The 14,859-nt window shown below is 37.5% G+C and overlaps 2 protein-coding genes across 2 annotated transcripts in view; one reads left to right on the top strand and one right to left on the bottom strand.

The window, feature by feature from the left end:
• LOC134661279 (acetylcholinesterase-like) overlaps positions 1 to 8,217 on the bottom strand; it is a 50,526-nt gene extending 42,309 nt beyond the window's left edge. The window contains exon 1 of the mRNA XM_063517270.1: positions 7,939 to 8,217. The gene's annotated coding sequence lies outside the window, so the exon portion shown is untranslated. The remainder of the gene's footprint in view (positions 1 to 7,938) is intronic.
• The window catches only part of LOC134661288 (periodic tryptophan protein 1 homolog), a 60,175-nt gene continuing 49,640 nt past the window's right edge, over positions 4,325 to 14,859 (top strand). Inside the window, exon 1 of the mRNA XM_063517282.1 lies at positions 4,325 to 4,330. The gene's annotated coding sequence lies outside the window, so the exon portion shown is untranslated. The remainder of the gene's footprint in view (positions 4,331 to 14,859) is intronic.

Below are 14,859 nucleotides of genomic sequence, written 5' to 3'. Positions count from 1 at the left end.
TAGAAATAAATCTGATTTGTAGATTTATAACCAAATATATAATAGAAACGGTCATGGATAAGTAATAATTCTCACAAAATATTTCCAAACCACCAAATCGTTTGACTGTTGTTGACATTTCAAAAAGTAGGTTATTTGAGTAGTAATGCAACTAGCCTACTATGTTAGTATAGGTTAAGTAACCTAGTTAGTAGCCAGGTGGCTGGTAAGCACATCCACGCCACGCGGCAAGAGCTCTGTCGTAAAGAGTATCCGCTGAAGGCCGACGATTAGTTGTGTGTAAGCTGTGTGCGCGATTGTATCGTGGTATACGAGTCGTGTGTACCGCAGTGCGGCGGGCTGCGCCATATACTTACCCCACATTTTGGCAATCATTGATATATCTTGTACAAGATTGCACTTCTTTGATTGAATTGATTGCGTTACTTTGCCAATAAATACCGGCCATATATGTGTCGGACCAGGCATAAGGAAGGTTCTTCTTAAGTTGAATATAGATAGCTTCCGATTCTGAGTAAAATTAACATAAAATAATTACAAAGGACGATCTTTTGCGCCAGAATGTGATAGATGTACGTATAGATGTTTGCATCATGTGTTGCCTGTTAAAGCTCGCTGGCGCCCTCCATAAATTTCTATGCATATTTTCTTGTGGGGATGAGAGTCGGCCCACGGGTAAAAACGAATGAAAGACATAATAAAACTTTTTACTTAAATAAAATCGCCTTCTAAAAGATAAAATAAAATATTATCCTTTAAGAGAGGGTGAAAAGAAAAGCACATGAAATAGCAGTTAGCAGAAGACGCGCTGGAAAGACGACATAATAAAACTGGCAGGCAAACCATGGCAAAGAACAGCTAGAGATCGACATAAATGGCGTGATACAGAGTAGGCCTTTGCCAAAAACTGGGCGTCCAAACGAACGTAACATAGATTTAAACCATACTCTAATACTAATAACAAATGCGTAATAGGTTAATGACACTTACCAAAACAAATACCTACTAAAAATAAGATATGTATGTAAAAGTATTAAATTACTTAGAAACTGTAAAACGCTTGGAATACTCTTAAGAGCTTTATTATTATTATTTTAATACTTATACTCTCAGTATTAAGTAGATAATACCTAGTTAAGTTTAGAATACAATTAACAGACTGACCTTTTAGATTTCGTGAGTTTAGGCCATATATCATCAGTTGGCGGCAGTTTACTGATAGTGATAACTAATCGCTGCGTTACTATAAGTTAGATTTATCGAGTATTTTTTATTTCCCGTCACGGTAAAATAGAGTGAATACCTATTTATATTATTTAGAATACCTATTTTAACCGAAGCACTTCAAACAGGAAAAGATACATTGTTACCACATTTAACGAACTTTTTCAATGCAATTTTATACAGCGGTAAAGTCCCTCCTAAATTATGCCACTCAAATATAGTACTTCTGCACAAAAAGGGCGATAAATCAGATATAAATAATTACAGGCCTATCAGTTTAATCTCTCATATTTACAAATTATTCATAAAGATAATAGAAAATAGAATTGCCCCACTGCTGGATAAACATCAGCCACCAGAGCAAGCTGGTTTTCGTCCTAGTTTCTCCACAACAGACCACCTCCATACTTTAAATCAATTAATAGAAAAGTCCAACGAGTTCAACGTGCCTCTATACCTTGCTTTTGTAGACTATAGCAAAGCATTTGACAGCGTTAAACACTCCGCTATATTTTCCGCCATGCAGAGTCAAGGTATAGATCCGACGTACGTTGGACTCGTTGGTACAATTTATACTAACAGTACAGCCAACATTAAATTACACGCACCTGGTCCTGTGTTTAAAATAGAGAAAGGCGTCAAACAGGGCGATCCGCTGTCTCCGAAACTGTTCACCAGTTGCCTAGAGGAGATATTCAAAAAGCTGGCGGTCTCGTGGGAGGGGCTGGGCATTGTCGTCGGTAATAAACAGTTAACTAACCTGCGTTTTGCCGACGACATTGTTCTTTTCTCCCACACGGCATCTCAACTGCAACACATGCTACAAGATCTCAGCACTGCGAGCCTTGAAGTTGGACTCACAATGAACAGAGCGAAAACTAAGTTGATGACCAACGGAGTCAAATATGGGGTCACGGTAGATGGGCAGGATATACAGTATGTTGATGAGTACATTTATTTGGGCCAGATAGCTTCCTTCGAAAACAGGCAAATCATAGAAGTCAATAGACGTATCGAAAACGCCTGGAGGAGCTTCTGGTCCATGAAGGCGCTATTGAAGGGTGACCTTCCCTTGTGTCTCAAGCGCAAACTCATCGACATATGTATTCTGCCTATCCTAACCTATGGCGCTCAAACTTGGTCATTAACGGAGGCTCTAAAGTCCAAACTCAAGGTATGCCAACGAGCGATGGAGCGCAGTATACTAGGTGTTCGCAGAACTGATCGAATCAGAAACACGGAACTGCGCTCCAGAACTCGAGTTGTAGATGTAGGTGCCAAGACCGCTAAGCTTAAGTGGGACTGGGCGGGACATGTCTGCCGCATGCACCCTGAAAGGTGGGCCAAAATGGTTACCGAGTGGGACCCACGGAACACCATCGATGGTGTAGGCCGGGGTTCAGGCAGACCAAAGAGGAGATGGCGGGACGACTTGGACGCATTTTATCCGGATTGGCGGGAAAATGCAAACGACAGGGTTGAGTGGAGGAAGGGAGGGGAGGTCTTTGCCCAGCAGTGGGACACTAAACCAGGCTAACAAAAAAAAAAAAACCTATTTATAAAGTGAATGTAAGTACTGTAAAATGATTAAGTAGGTAAATATTTTAAGTTAAACCACGAATAAAACTATAATTCAAAATGAACTTTTACTTATTGGTATGGTATATGTATAACATTATACTACAGTCTACAACATTATATTAGAGAAATGATGATTTTTCAAAATATTTTTTTGGCTATTATACTGTTCAATATAAAAAATACGCCAGTAATTTCATTATTACCATTTTTTTCAACAGTTTTAACTGATTTTAGCGCAGACGCATTTATTTTATACACAAGTTTTAATGCACCATAATGCCTATAATTAATTAAGTATATCACAATCACAACTCCAAAGACTCTCGTAGCAGTAAAACTTCCGAATCGCGTGACAAAAATAAGGCTTTTTATTTTTACATTTCGGCTCGTTACGGACGTCTAGCGTAGCGTATTTCGTAACGCCTCGATGACGTCACGAATCTCGTAGCAGCTGTAGCATGCCAATGACAAGGATCTCACACAGAAGCCACCGCGTACCATGCCGAGGAAAGAGCAAAGTAGACAAAAGAGGCAGGATTAGTGAAACGCCCTTAATCACTAAATGGCGTTATTCATAAACGTCTGCTAAGTTAATCAGTTAATGATCGTCATTTGTCCCCGGGGAATTGTGTAGATAAACTAGCAAACGTTTGGGGTAACATCGGGAACGTTAACATTCGGAAATTTCCCGTAAAATAGAGGAAAGCCGGCCAAGTGTGTACCTTCATATCATGAGATATAAAAAGTAAAAAGCCATATCAGCAAAGGGGCGTATCTTCCCTGTTAATAAGAAGAGAAGATTTTTAGTAATCTAAGTGAAATAGTAAATTGTGTCACAAAGGAGCAAAATGACATATTTACGGCGAGGGCGTACATTGAATCCTGAACAAAGGGAAGCGTTCTACCATTTAATCGATTCCAAAATAGAATCCTGGACGCGGTGATGGATACGAGTGTCAACGTCAAAGGTGGAAATTTTGCTACCATGTGATACATACTGCTTTTCACATCACCTATGAGGAAATTATTACGTACCAAAATATTATTTTAGCTAAAATAATTGTAGGTAAGTAAGTATGCAAAAAAAATTAAATCGAGTCCTAGAACAGAAAATTATCACTTTGATCACTCCCAGCAGGGAATAAAGTTGCCACTTTGATCCCTCTTTCACAATAATAACGGCCTTTCATCGTGACCTTAATGTAAACGCCCAAAATAATAGAACTGATGTAATAGATACTGTAAATGCATACCCTCTGGGAAGCATTTTGATTTAAGTGAAAAGCAGTAAAATGCTACTAGGGATTTAAAAAATCACCTTTTCTTCTCGTCGAAAAATTCACCTTGCTACTGTGTTGCTTGAATTAAGACTTCGTATACCAAACTGAAAACGCATACTTTTTTCACTATGGGATCCCAACTCAACTATAATATTCATTTTTAAACGGTTTAGTCAACTATAATGAAATTGACCAATAGCTCTCACCAATCAATAGAACTCGGCAAGCTTGGTGGCCTTAACACGGTACTCGACTGAAAAGCTCTCCATTATATCACGATTGTATAAAATACTATAAGGTATGTCTAGAGAGTTCAGGGTTCTGAGTGCACATTCACTATAAATACTATACTTAAACTAGGCATATTGTAAGGCATGTTCTTTGACTGGGCACGCGGCGCTAACAGTGCTGCACACCTGCCCCGAAGGTCAAGCGCAAGTGGCCTCGACCAATACTACCCACATCGAACAATTACTGTCGACATGTGAAAATCATTACGAATCAGCACAGAGGTACTTAGCCAATTAAACAATCCAGAATGAAGGACAATAGCGCGACCTTGTCATTGATATTGATCAGGCATACTCCGCATACTTAACGACACCACCAAAGCTTTGCAAAAACGGTTTGGAAAACATAATACTCAATATAGTTTGTTTTTTAGCATTAGAAAAATGATAAACAATTTTGACGTGTCTTTTTATTGAAAATAACTTTTGAAAAATACTTAAGTCACCGCAAATATGTATGTAACAATTATGAATCTATATATATATAAGTATATATACGATTATTTACACTATTTTGCTTTCATAAGTAATAGTAACTGATTTTTAAAAAGCGTTTTTCAGAGATCGATGACCACACAATTGAGAGTATATTTTTGGAATTCCCTGTTGAAGAGGTCCTTCTCAATAATTATACGTAGAATTAATACAAACACGACTAAATTTATAAAACCTACTATGCAGTCGATCGCAAAAGAAGTGGGCGTCATTGTAAAATAATGGTCGAAACCTTGTATAACTTTGATGTCGACTGATAATAGAAAGTCGTGTAAAATTCTAATATGAAAAGTCTACATTGTAAAACCGCCCGACATACAATTAGGGCTTGCAATATCCGCCCCTTTTTCGTATCCGGATATTTCGAATATTTATTATTGTACTATCCGGATATCCGGATAAAACGGATAATTCGAATACTTACTTTGTATTTAATAAATATTAATAAAAAGTATAATATAATACAATTTTACGTATACTAGGGTAACAGCAAGTATTAAGCTATTTTTTGGCGTTCTACCTTTTCGCCGATGCTTTTAAGTTGATGTAAGGTTAGGTAATTGTTTGGACTTCTGGAGTTGCCAGTTGCCACGTGACGTGATAATGGCAAAATGAAATTATACTCACCAAAAACTAAAATCATTTTTCGGCAAAGATTTCTTACACAACCTTTAATTGCTTGCTTAGTTATGGTTTTTCGAACGGCTGACACAAACTATATTTGCAATCATTTACTAGGTTATGGCGGCACTTCAACCCTCCATTTAATATTGGCAGTCTGCACTGCGAAATTCTTTTCTTGATAGTGGTTTTAATAATATTTAGAGAATCGAATATCTTCTACCTGTTAGAAGAGTCTCTTCTTGTTGAGATTTTACATTGCATTTAAAGTCAATCAAGGTTTTCACTACAGATTTATTCAAATACAAAATGCTAAAACCTTCATCATATCTGCTAAACCATACCGCATTTCATTTGGCAGTTCAATATCAACCGAAGTTCTCCTCCGTTGGACTCATTTTAGTTCTGTTCGCACTTTGTTTATCATGTACTCGGACGCTAACAATAATGACAGCGCATCAGTTTGACAGGAACACGGTACAAGTACACTCAAAGTTACTTTTACGGAGCTAAAGTGTCATTCAATAGAAATTGCTAACTATGTAAGAAACAAACCGCCATACTAAAATTGACACTGAATGTCAATTTACTAGTAACTTTTGTTTACATATTTAGCATGTTCTATTGAATGACACTTTACGTCGATCTGCATAAGATTATTCTCAAATATTAAAACAATAAGGGTGTACCTAATCGGCAATCAATGAGTAATAATTTAAATAAACCATTTTTATAACGTAAAAATGTATCCAAATAAATAAAATCAACCGACAACGTGATTTACATTATAACTTTGAACGTTTTTTTAAGTAGTTATCTTAAAAACTGTAGTATTCGAATTATTCGTTTTATCCGGATACCAACTTACTCGAAATCCGGATAGTAAATTTTACGGATGTCCTGATAAAACGAATATCCGGATATCCGGATTGCAAGCCCTACATACAATGTACAAACTGCAAGCATCACTTAAATACCTACATATCACAACCAAATAAACTGTACCTCAAAAAATTGACTAAAATGTACATTTCAAAACAATAACGTTTTCTTTTACTGCGTGATCTTCTAAGTGGCTCTTTACAAACTTTCAGTGTTATCCACGTACCTACCTACTAATAAATTTACTAAGTGTTTAATATTAAAAATTAAACTTATTTCGTCTAAGATAAATTAAAATAGATAAAAAATTTCAAAACTATGACAGCTTTGACCTCCTTAAAAAAAGGTTTGGCCCTAACTACCAAACAATCTTGTAGGTATGGGCCGAATCTACCTACGAGAACTTTACGACCATTTTTTGTTTTAAGTTTATGCTCATTCTTGCTTGAATAAGAATACTCTGCTGATGCGGTTAAATAAGAACCAACACGACGAAAACAATCTGATTTTTTATAAGAAATTACTATAGTTCTACGAGTAGGTAGGTACCTAAATAATTATTTTAGCCGTAACGTAACCTAGTCAGCGCATTTCCGAGCCCTGGCTAAGATAATCTTGAGTACACAAACATTGATTTTATCTATTCGGTGAGTCGACTTCATGTCGATGAAAAACTAAGTGACGAATAGCAAAGCGGTGAAGTAAAGTACAAGGTCGAGGCTTTCAGAACAATTACAGTGGAATGGTCGCGTTCGGTCTTGCCGCGCTCCCTCGCACGGGCGGCGGGCGGCGGGCGCCGGGCGGCGCGCGGCGCGAGCACGCATCGCCTCCATTACCCTAGTTACCGCCGGCCCTGTCCCGCCACCGCCTCGCAAACGCCTCGCAGCCGCCCCAGCCACCCATCAACAACGTGCGCTTACCCCATTCCGCTCCCCACTTGTCTCGTGTCTCATCTTACGACCCCTCTCGACTTAAATGCGAGCATTACGATAATTAAACCAATGTTCATAATATTTATGTAACCGATTACTAACATGTTATACATAGCGGCTATTGCTCTCCTAAGTATATCCCTTACTCATCAAAAGGCAGCGGACTTATGTAATTAATTGATAAGTTGTTAGTAAATTAGAAAAACGTACAAAAGTACTTACTTAAATTAAAATAAACATTCACCAGAATATAATTTCGCATTAAATAAAACAGCTTAAGCTAATAAATAGCACTGATAGCAGTCAACTAATTTCACTCACAACTTAACTTGTAGGGCTTTTGTGGGATCAACGACCAAGGGACCAAGAAAATTATAATTGATGAGCGCAACTATTATCTACGCTGGCAAGATTCAGAGCCATACCTACCAATTAGTTATAAAAATATGATCAGTTCAATATTGTTTTATATACTTACTGTTTTATCAAAGGTGCTTAAATCATAAAAATGCTTATTACCTATTTGCTCCTGGTAGTCTCATCAATAAATTCAGAGAAACTGAGACGCTGACTAAAGCTGAGTAAGAACATTAGGATCGCAACGCTTTCAAATTTGAAAAAAAAAGAACCAACCTTGTATCGACGTCTCGTTCTCTCGAATTGAAGGTCGGAGTGTCAGTTTGTAGTACGGGCAGGAAGGGCGCGCGCGGCAAGGGCAACGTGGGCGGCTGCAGCTGGCGGCGGCGGAGAGAGACTGACTGGGCCCGGGCGAGCCCCGCCGCCCGCGCCCTCGCACCGCGCCCCAGCGGATAAACAACGTGCATTGTGGGCCCGGCGCTACCGACACTACTCTACGCCACGCCATGCCACGCCACGCCACGCCACGCTACGCCACGCCACGCCGCACCGCGCCGCACATATGGCGACATCTTGTCACTCCGATCTAGATACGCTCATAAATTTATCTAATTAGACACTCCCTGAATTTTCTAGAAGCTTCTAGAATCTATAACCACTGTGACCATTTTAAACTGACAACACGAGAAATATTTAAATGCAGTTATAGATTCAAAGATGATGATGCATAAAGAAGTGACTTTTCTTTTCGTAGGTACACATAAATTTAAGACAAATGTACATTTGCATGCCAAACGTCATAATAAAGTTTACTTAAGTACCTGCATCTCAAACGGGGTGAATATGGCCAATTTTGAACTTTGAGAGAGTATTCTCCCCGTTTGACGATATGTGCTCAAGATAAAATACTTGTGTTGGGTGTAGTACACTCCCGGCCAAAACTATGGAAACAAGCTCGTATTACAGTAGTTTTGTTGTAGTACAGAGTTTTTTTTAAGCGATGGATTGTATACTACACATTGACAATTTAATAAAAAAATGGTTAAAATAATAATACAACATTATATAAGTAAAATACTCAAATGCTTGTTAAAATGTATGTGTTAATTAAAAGGGTGGGTATTATAACATTTTCCTATTTACATATTTACTTTTTAATAATAGTTTAAGAAGCAGAAAAAGTCAAAGCGAAGAAGTAAAATGATGTACGATACCACAAGGCGGACACGCCATACATCAAAAAGCGGCCAAGTGCGAGTCGGACTCGCCCATGAAGGGTTCCGTATTTAGGCGATTTATGACGTATAAAAAAAAACTACTTACTAGATCTCGTTCAAACCAATTTTCGGTGGAAGTTTACATGGTAATGTACATCATATATTTTTTTTAGTTTTATCATTCTCTTATTTTAGAAGTTACAGGGGGGGGGACACACATTTTACCACTTTGGAAGTGTCTCTCGCGCAAACTATTCAGTTTAGAAAAAAATGATATTAGAAACCTCAATATCATTTTTGAAGACCTATCCATAGATACCCCACACGTATGGGTTAGATGAAAAAAAATTTTTTGAGTTTCAGTTCGAAGTATGGGGAACCCCAAAAATTTATTGGTTTTTTTCTATTTTTGTGTGAAAATCTTAATGCGGTTCACAGAATACATCTACTTACCAAGTTTCAACGGTATAGTTCTTATAGTTTCGGAGAAAAGTGGCTGTGACATACGGACGGACAGACAGACGGACAGACGGACAGACAGACAGACAGACATGACGAATCTATAAGGGTTCCGTTTTTTGCCATTTGGCTACGGAACCCTAAAAATGATTTGCGTTTATATGTGTGCGCGGCACGTCTGTACACGCGTCCTTGAGTATCTGACGGAATCCTGACATGCTCTCAGTAGAGCGACTTACGCACACATTCATGTCGCGGCCAGTCGCGGGGCGAGGTAATCCGAGTCGGGGCGGGGCGGTGCGTGTCCGTTCTGTATGATAATACTATTACTTATTCTGTGACGATACACTAGCGAATTTCCTACTTATTGCACTTTTATCGTAATGTATTATTATACTACTTTACCGCACTAGTGCAAGTAGGTACACTAGGCAAGAATTTTAAGGCACATATTTAACCGGTCAACTAATTAATCGAATTTGGGTAGTTTACAAAAATAGAAATGGGTACTAAAATTAATAGTTCGGCAACAAAAACGGAGCCTTAAAATATATCAATATGAGTAGTATTTTATGCCGTTACAGTTTGTTTGGCAACAAAAACGGAGCCTTAAAATATATCAATATGAGTAGTATTTTAATGCCGTTACAGTTTTTGATTATTTTTAGGCAGGTACCAAGTAGGTATTTATTTGGCAACTGAATTATTATAATGGAGACAATTTCTGAAGCACTTTTTAAAAAGAAAACTGCTAGGTATCTATTAATTCAAAAATGAACTTCTTTTAAAATATTTTGTTTGGTCATCACACGGTCAACCTAACATGCTCCTCCTCGCTTCGCTCGTCGTCGCACCTATCTGTTGACTGTGGCAGAACACAGTGGTAACTATTGAAATTAGTAATTAAAAATTTAAAGATCTAATGGTATAATGGCCATTAGGTGTTTCATGATTAGGAATTTCGACTATAAGTATACTGACCATTGCGTATTGGTAATTTAATTTGAGGTGTTTTGTGTAAAAGTGACCAATATTCATTAAATTTAACTGCTTTCGTGTTAAAATGCTACCTAGCTGAAACGATATGCTCAATTATGATTACTTACGTGTGAACAACTAGATGACAACCAAATTTTATGATCGCTTTTCAATATTAGTTGCCAATTTATTATTTTAAACGCCCACTTATCACTTCAAGTTCCCTATAAATTTTTTGGGTGGCTTGATTTTGATGCCAGTTTTTTTAATAATATGATGCTTATATTTGAGGCTAATATAATTTTTTTGGCGCTAAAATATTAATTTACAGCCAAATTATATTATTATATGCCCAATGAAAGTTCCTGTTTAATATTTTAGTTGCCTGGTTAATAATGAGCCGAATTCTAATATGTTTAGACTGTTTTAGCGGTAGAATATTTACAAGTACCTAGGTATCAGTAAAATTTCAAAACACCCTAAAAACTGTCCATTTTTCGGGCATATACATATAAGACTACAGGAAACAAAATCGATTTCTAATGTTATATTTTGTTGAAATCTCATCTCATAGGTAATTATAAAGCCGTAGCTTCCTTAACCTAAAATGTAGAGAAATATGGACATTGCTGTAATTATTTCTATTGGAATGTTTCTTTTGTTGGTTAACTTGGTTAAGTACCGTAAAATGGGGTGAGTAGGGTTCGCGGGGAAGAATGGGGAGAGAAGGGATGAAAGGGGGGTGAGATGGAATTTTAAGGCTACTGCTACAAAAATAATGTATTCCAATTTAAAATGGAGCTACAGTAATACTCATAATAAAATAAATCAATCCAACAATCTTCCAAAATCACTCTTGTATGAAAATCCATCTCACCCCAATTACAAGGGACTACGGGGTGAGGTGGGATTTCCCGTTTATCGTCAAAGTTATGAAATGGAACTACCTAAAATAAAATAAAAACTGAAATACAAACGTCCGGAACACTTATTATACAGGGTGAAATCGGGGTCGTGTAGCAAGAAAGAAAAATAAGACTTGCCACTTAATTAGGAATACAACACTGTAGATTAGAGTGAATTCATATTATTATGTATCTTTTTAACTCATATAAAAAAAAATACCAAATATTTTTTTATTTAGAGTCATGGTCACCCTACAGACTTGACAAGACAAACATCTAGTAAAGAAAGTAGTGGTAACTTACGATAATTAATTGATAACACTGATCTTCGATTTTACATTCAGTGTAAAAAATAATAATTAAAGATTTTATTAAAATAATAATTACAATCACTGGGACGAACACACGGACGGACACAAGCTTTTAAAAAATACGATTACAACTTAAACATACTTCAGAGGCTGCTCGAAGTGTGATCCGTTTTGCTGTCGACAGACACAATTCGGCTCGTCGCCTTAGGTTATCTTTTAATCTGCCGAGAACAAAGTGATTCATTTTCACACTTTCAAATGCTCCAATAACTCGCTGACTAAGCTCTTCGATAGTGTTGGACTCTTGTTCGTACACCAATCTTTTGATTTCGCCCCAGAGAAAAAATCCAAGGGCGTCAGGTCGGGACTACGAGGAGGCCATGCCACGGGTCCGCCGCGGCCAATCCAACGTCCCGGGAACTGTTTATCGAGGTAATTGCGTACTCGGTGTTCAAAATGAGCCGGAGCACCTGACCGTCGGCGTCGTGTTGATAGTGTAAGTTATGCAAGTAATGTTCCGGCACTTCACGCAGTAATTCAAGCACCACTTGTCTCAACATATCAAGGTACTTAGCACCATTTAATCTCCCTTCTATGAAGTAGGGCCCGATAACAACATCGTTCACAATTCCTGCCCACACATTTAAACTGAATATGCATTCCTCCTAGTTAAATGAGGGTTTTCAGCACTCCAGTAATGCTCATTATGCATATTAAATAGCCCGACACGAGTAAAAGTGCTTTTATCTGTCCAAAGAATGTTCGTTTCTTGGTTTTCTAAAATCCAATCACACATGATCATTCTTGAAGGAAAATCTATTGGTGAAAGATCTTGTACCGGTAGAAAATGGAATGGGTGCAACCCGGTTGCGTTCAGAAGTTTCCAAACAAAGTACTGACGTTAAATCGCCTTGCGGCTTGCCGAGTGCTTCTTCGTGGATCTTGATAAAAGTACCTTAAAATTTGTTCGTCGAGGTTGTCCGCGTATCGTCGGCGTTGTGGCCTGTCACCGCCTCGTGCTTGGGCGTGATTCGGCACAGTAAACTGTCCGTATTGACGCAGATTATAAACCATCGTGATTATCAACCTTCGGCTTGGGATAGGCAGATCAGGATAACGTTGGTGAAATAAATCCCGAGCAGTGGTAGCACGACGTGCTTGGTCATAAAACATTACCATGTCAGACAGCTCAACATTTGAAAACGGATATGCCGCGGGCATTTTTAGGGTTCCGTAGCCAAATGGCAAAAAACGGAACCCTTATAGATTCGTCATGTCTGTCTGTCTGTCTGTCTGTCTGTCCGTCTGTCCGTGTATGTCACAGTCACTTCTCTCCGAAACTATAAGAACTATACTGTTGAAACTTGGTAAGTAGATGTATTCTGTGAACCGCATTAAGATTTTCACACAAAAATAGAAAAAAAAAACAAAACAAACAAAAAAAAATTTTTGGGGTTCCCTATACTTAGAACTGAAACTCAAAATTTTTTTTTTCATCAAACCTATACGTGTGGGGTATCTATGGATAGGTCTTCAAAAATGATATTGAGGTTTCTAATATCATTTTTTTCTAAACTGAATAGTTTGCGCGAGAGACACTTCCAAAGTGGTAAAATGTGTGTCCCCCCCCCCCCCCCCTGTAACTTCTAAAATAACAGAATGATAAAACTAAAAAAAATATACAGTGTGGAAAGATAAGTCGGGCCCTGGAGGGAAACTACCTTAAATCCTTAAGCTGGCTCATTTTACTTAAAGGAGACATTCCTTTATTTTTAAAAAGAAACAAAACTGCATTCAAAGTATTTTTCTTTTTTTCTTCAATTTGGCTTGTCTAAAAAAATCTTGAGTACTAAATATTAGATTTTATGGATATTTTGTACGACAGACGAGTGTAAGACCTAATGTTTCTTGAAGAAATGTTATCATTAACATTAACTGTATCATAGAGAAATAAAGACAAGAGTGCTCACTCCACACATCAGTTCATACTATTAATTTCAGTGTCTACATCTAGCATCGAGTAGCGGAACTATCAGTACTGCTACTTGAGAATAGATGTAGCACCGACCGGAAAGTCTTATCTCAACAGCATAAGACTTTCCGGTCGGTGCTACATCTATTGTCAAGTAGCAGTACTGATAGTTCCGCTACTCGACGCTAGATGCTAATAGTCTTTTTGGTACTAAAACTGATGTATGGAGTGAGCACTCTATGTATTTTTTTCTCTATGACTGTATCGACTAGTAGAATAAAATTGCGAGTTTTTTAATTTTTGGAATTTTTAGTCGGTTCGAGTCCCGGGCGAGGCAAGCGAGTTTTAGAAAATCTTTGAATGCAGTTTTGTTTCTTTTTAAAAATAAAGGAATGTCTCCTTTAAGTAAAATGAGCCAGCTTTAGGATAAAAGGTAGTTTCCCTCCAGGGCCCGACTTATCTTTCCACCCTGTATGATGTACATTACCGTGTAAACTTCCACCGAAAATTGGTTTGAACGAGATCTAGTAAGTAGTTTTTTTAATACGTCATAAATCGCCTAAATACGGAACCCTTGATGGGCGAGTCCGACTCGCACTTAGTCGCTTTTTTCTGCTTAATTCTCTTTAGAATTGCCAGAATTAATGAACTCGATGTACAATCTTTGAATAATTGTATTTATTTTAAAGTTTTGACTTTGTCATAACAGTGACGGTTGACATTTATTACTCATCTAATCAGTTGTGTATTAAATAGGTTTTAACATTAATTGTAAGGTAACCATAATTTGAGTTATTAACTGGGATACTCAAATTGTTGATTAATTAATTAATAGCTGCAACTATTTAAAAAATGAATTTATACCTAACATCACACTAATTTACCGAGTTAAGTACAATAGGTTTGAATCACGACCCAGATTTCGCCCTGTATACACCATTCAGTTTGCATATGTAAAAATAAAATGTTATCGAGGTTTGAATTTCAGTTTTGCGCCTACTCACCCCATTTTACGGTACCTATCTATTTTCTGTAGTCTATGTAAGAGGTTTTCCACAAACTACAAAACATATACTTTAATTGTCTTACTTAGTAGCGTTCGTGATCAAGTGCATTTCAGTCCGTTATACTGCAGTCATGTCTACCTTATGTAATAAGATGTTCTTTCCTTTACCATACAAGGTGATTTTTTGGCAAATAAATACGAGGACTTACTGTCTAAATGCAAGTGTGATGTCGTTAGCAATTTTTAATACGGAATCTAACTATAAAGTGAGGTACGTTGCGCCAGTTTATAAAGTCGGACGCATTCGTCTCACGACTGCCAGGTATTTCACTTTATTGTTAGAGTATAG

Source organism: Cydia amplana, chromosome Z (assembly GCF_948474715.1).
Source record: "Cydia amplana chromosome Z, ilCydAmpl1.1, whole genome shotgun sequence".
In the NCBI taxonomy this organism is placed as follows: Eukaryota; Metazoa; Arthropoda; class Insecta; order Lepidoptera; family Tortricidae; genus Cydia; species Cydia amplana.
Note: the sequence above shows the minus strand (reverse complement) of the source record. Positions and strands in the feature narration are given on the sequence as shown.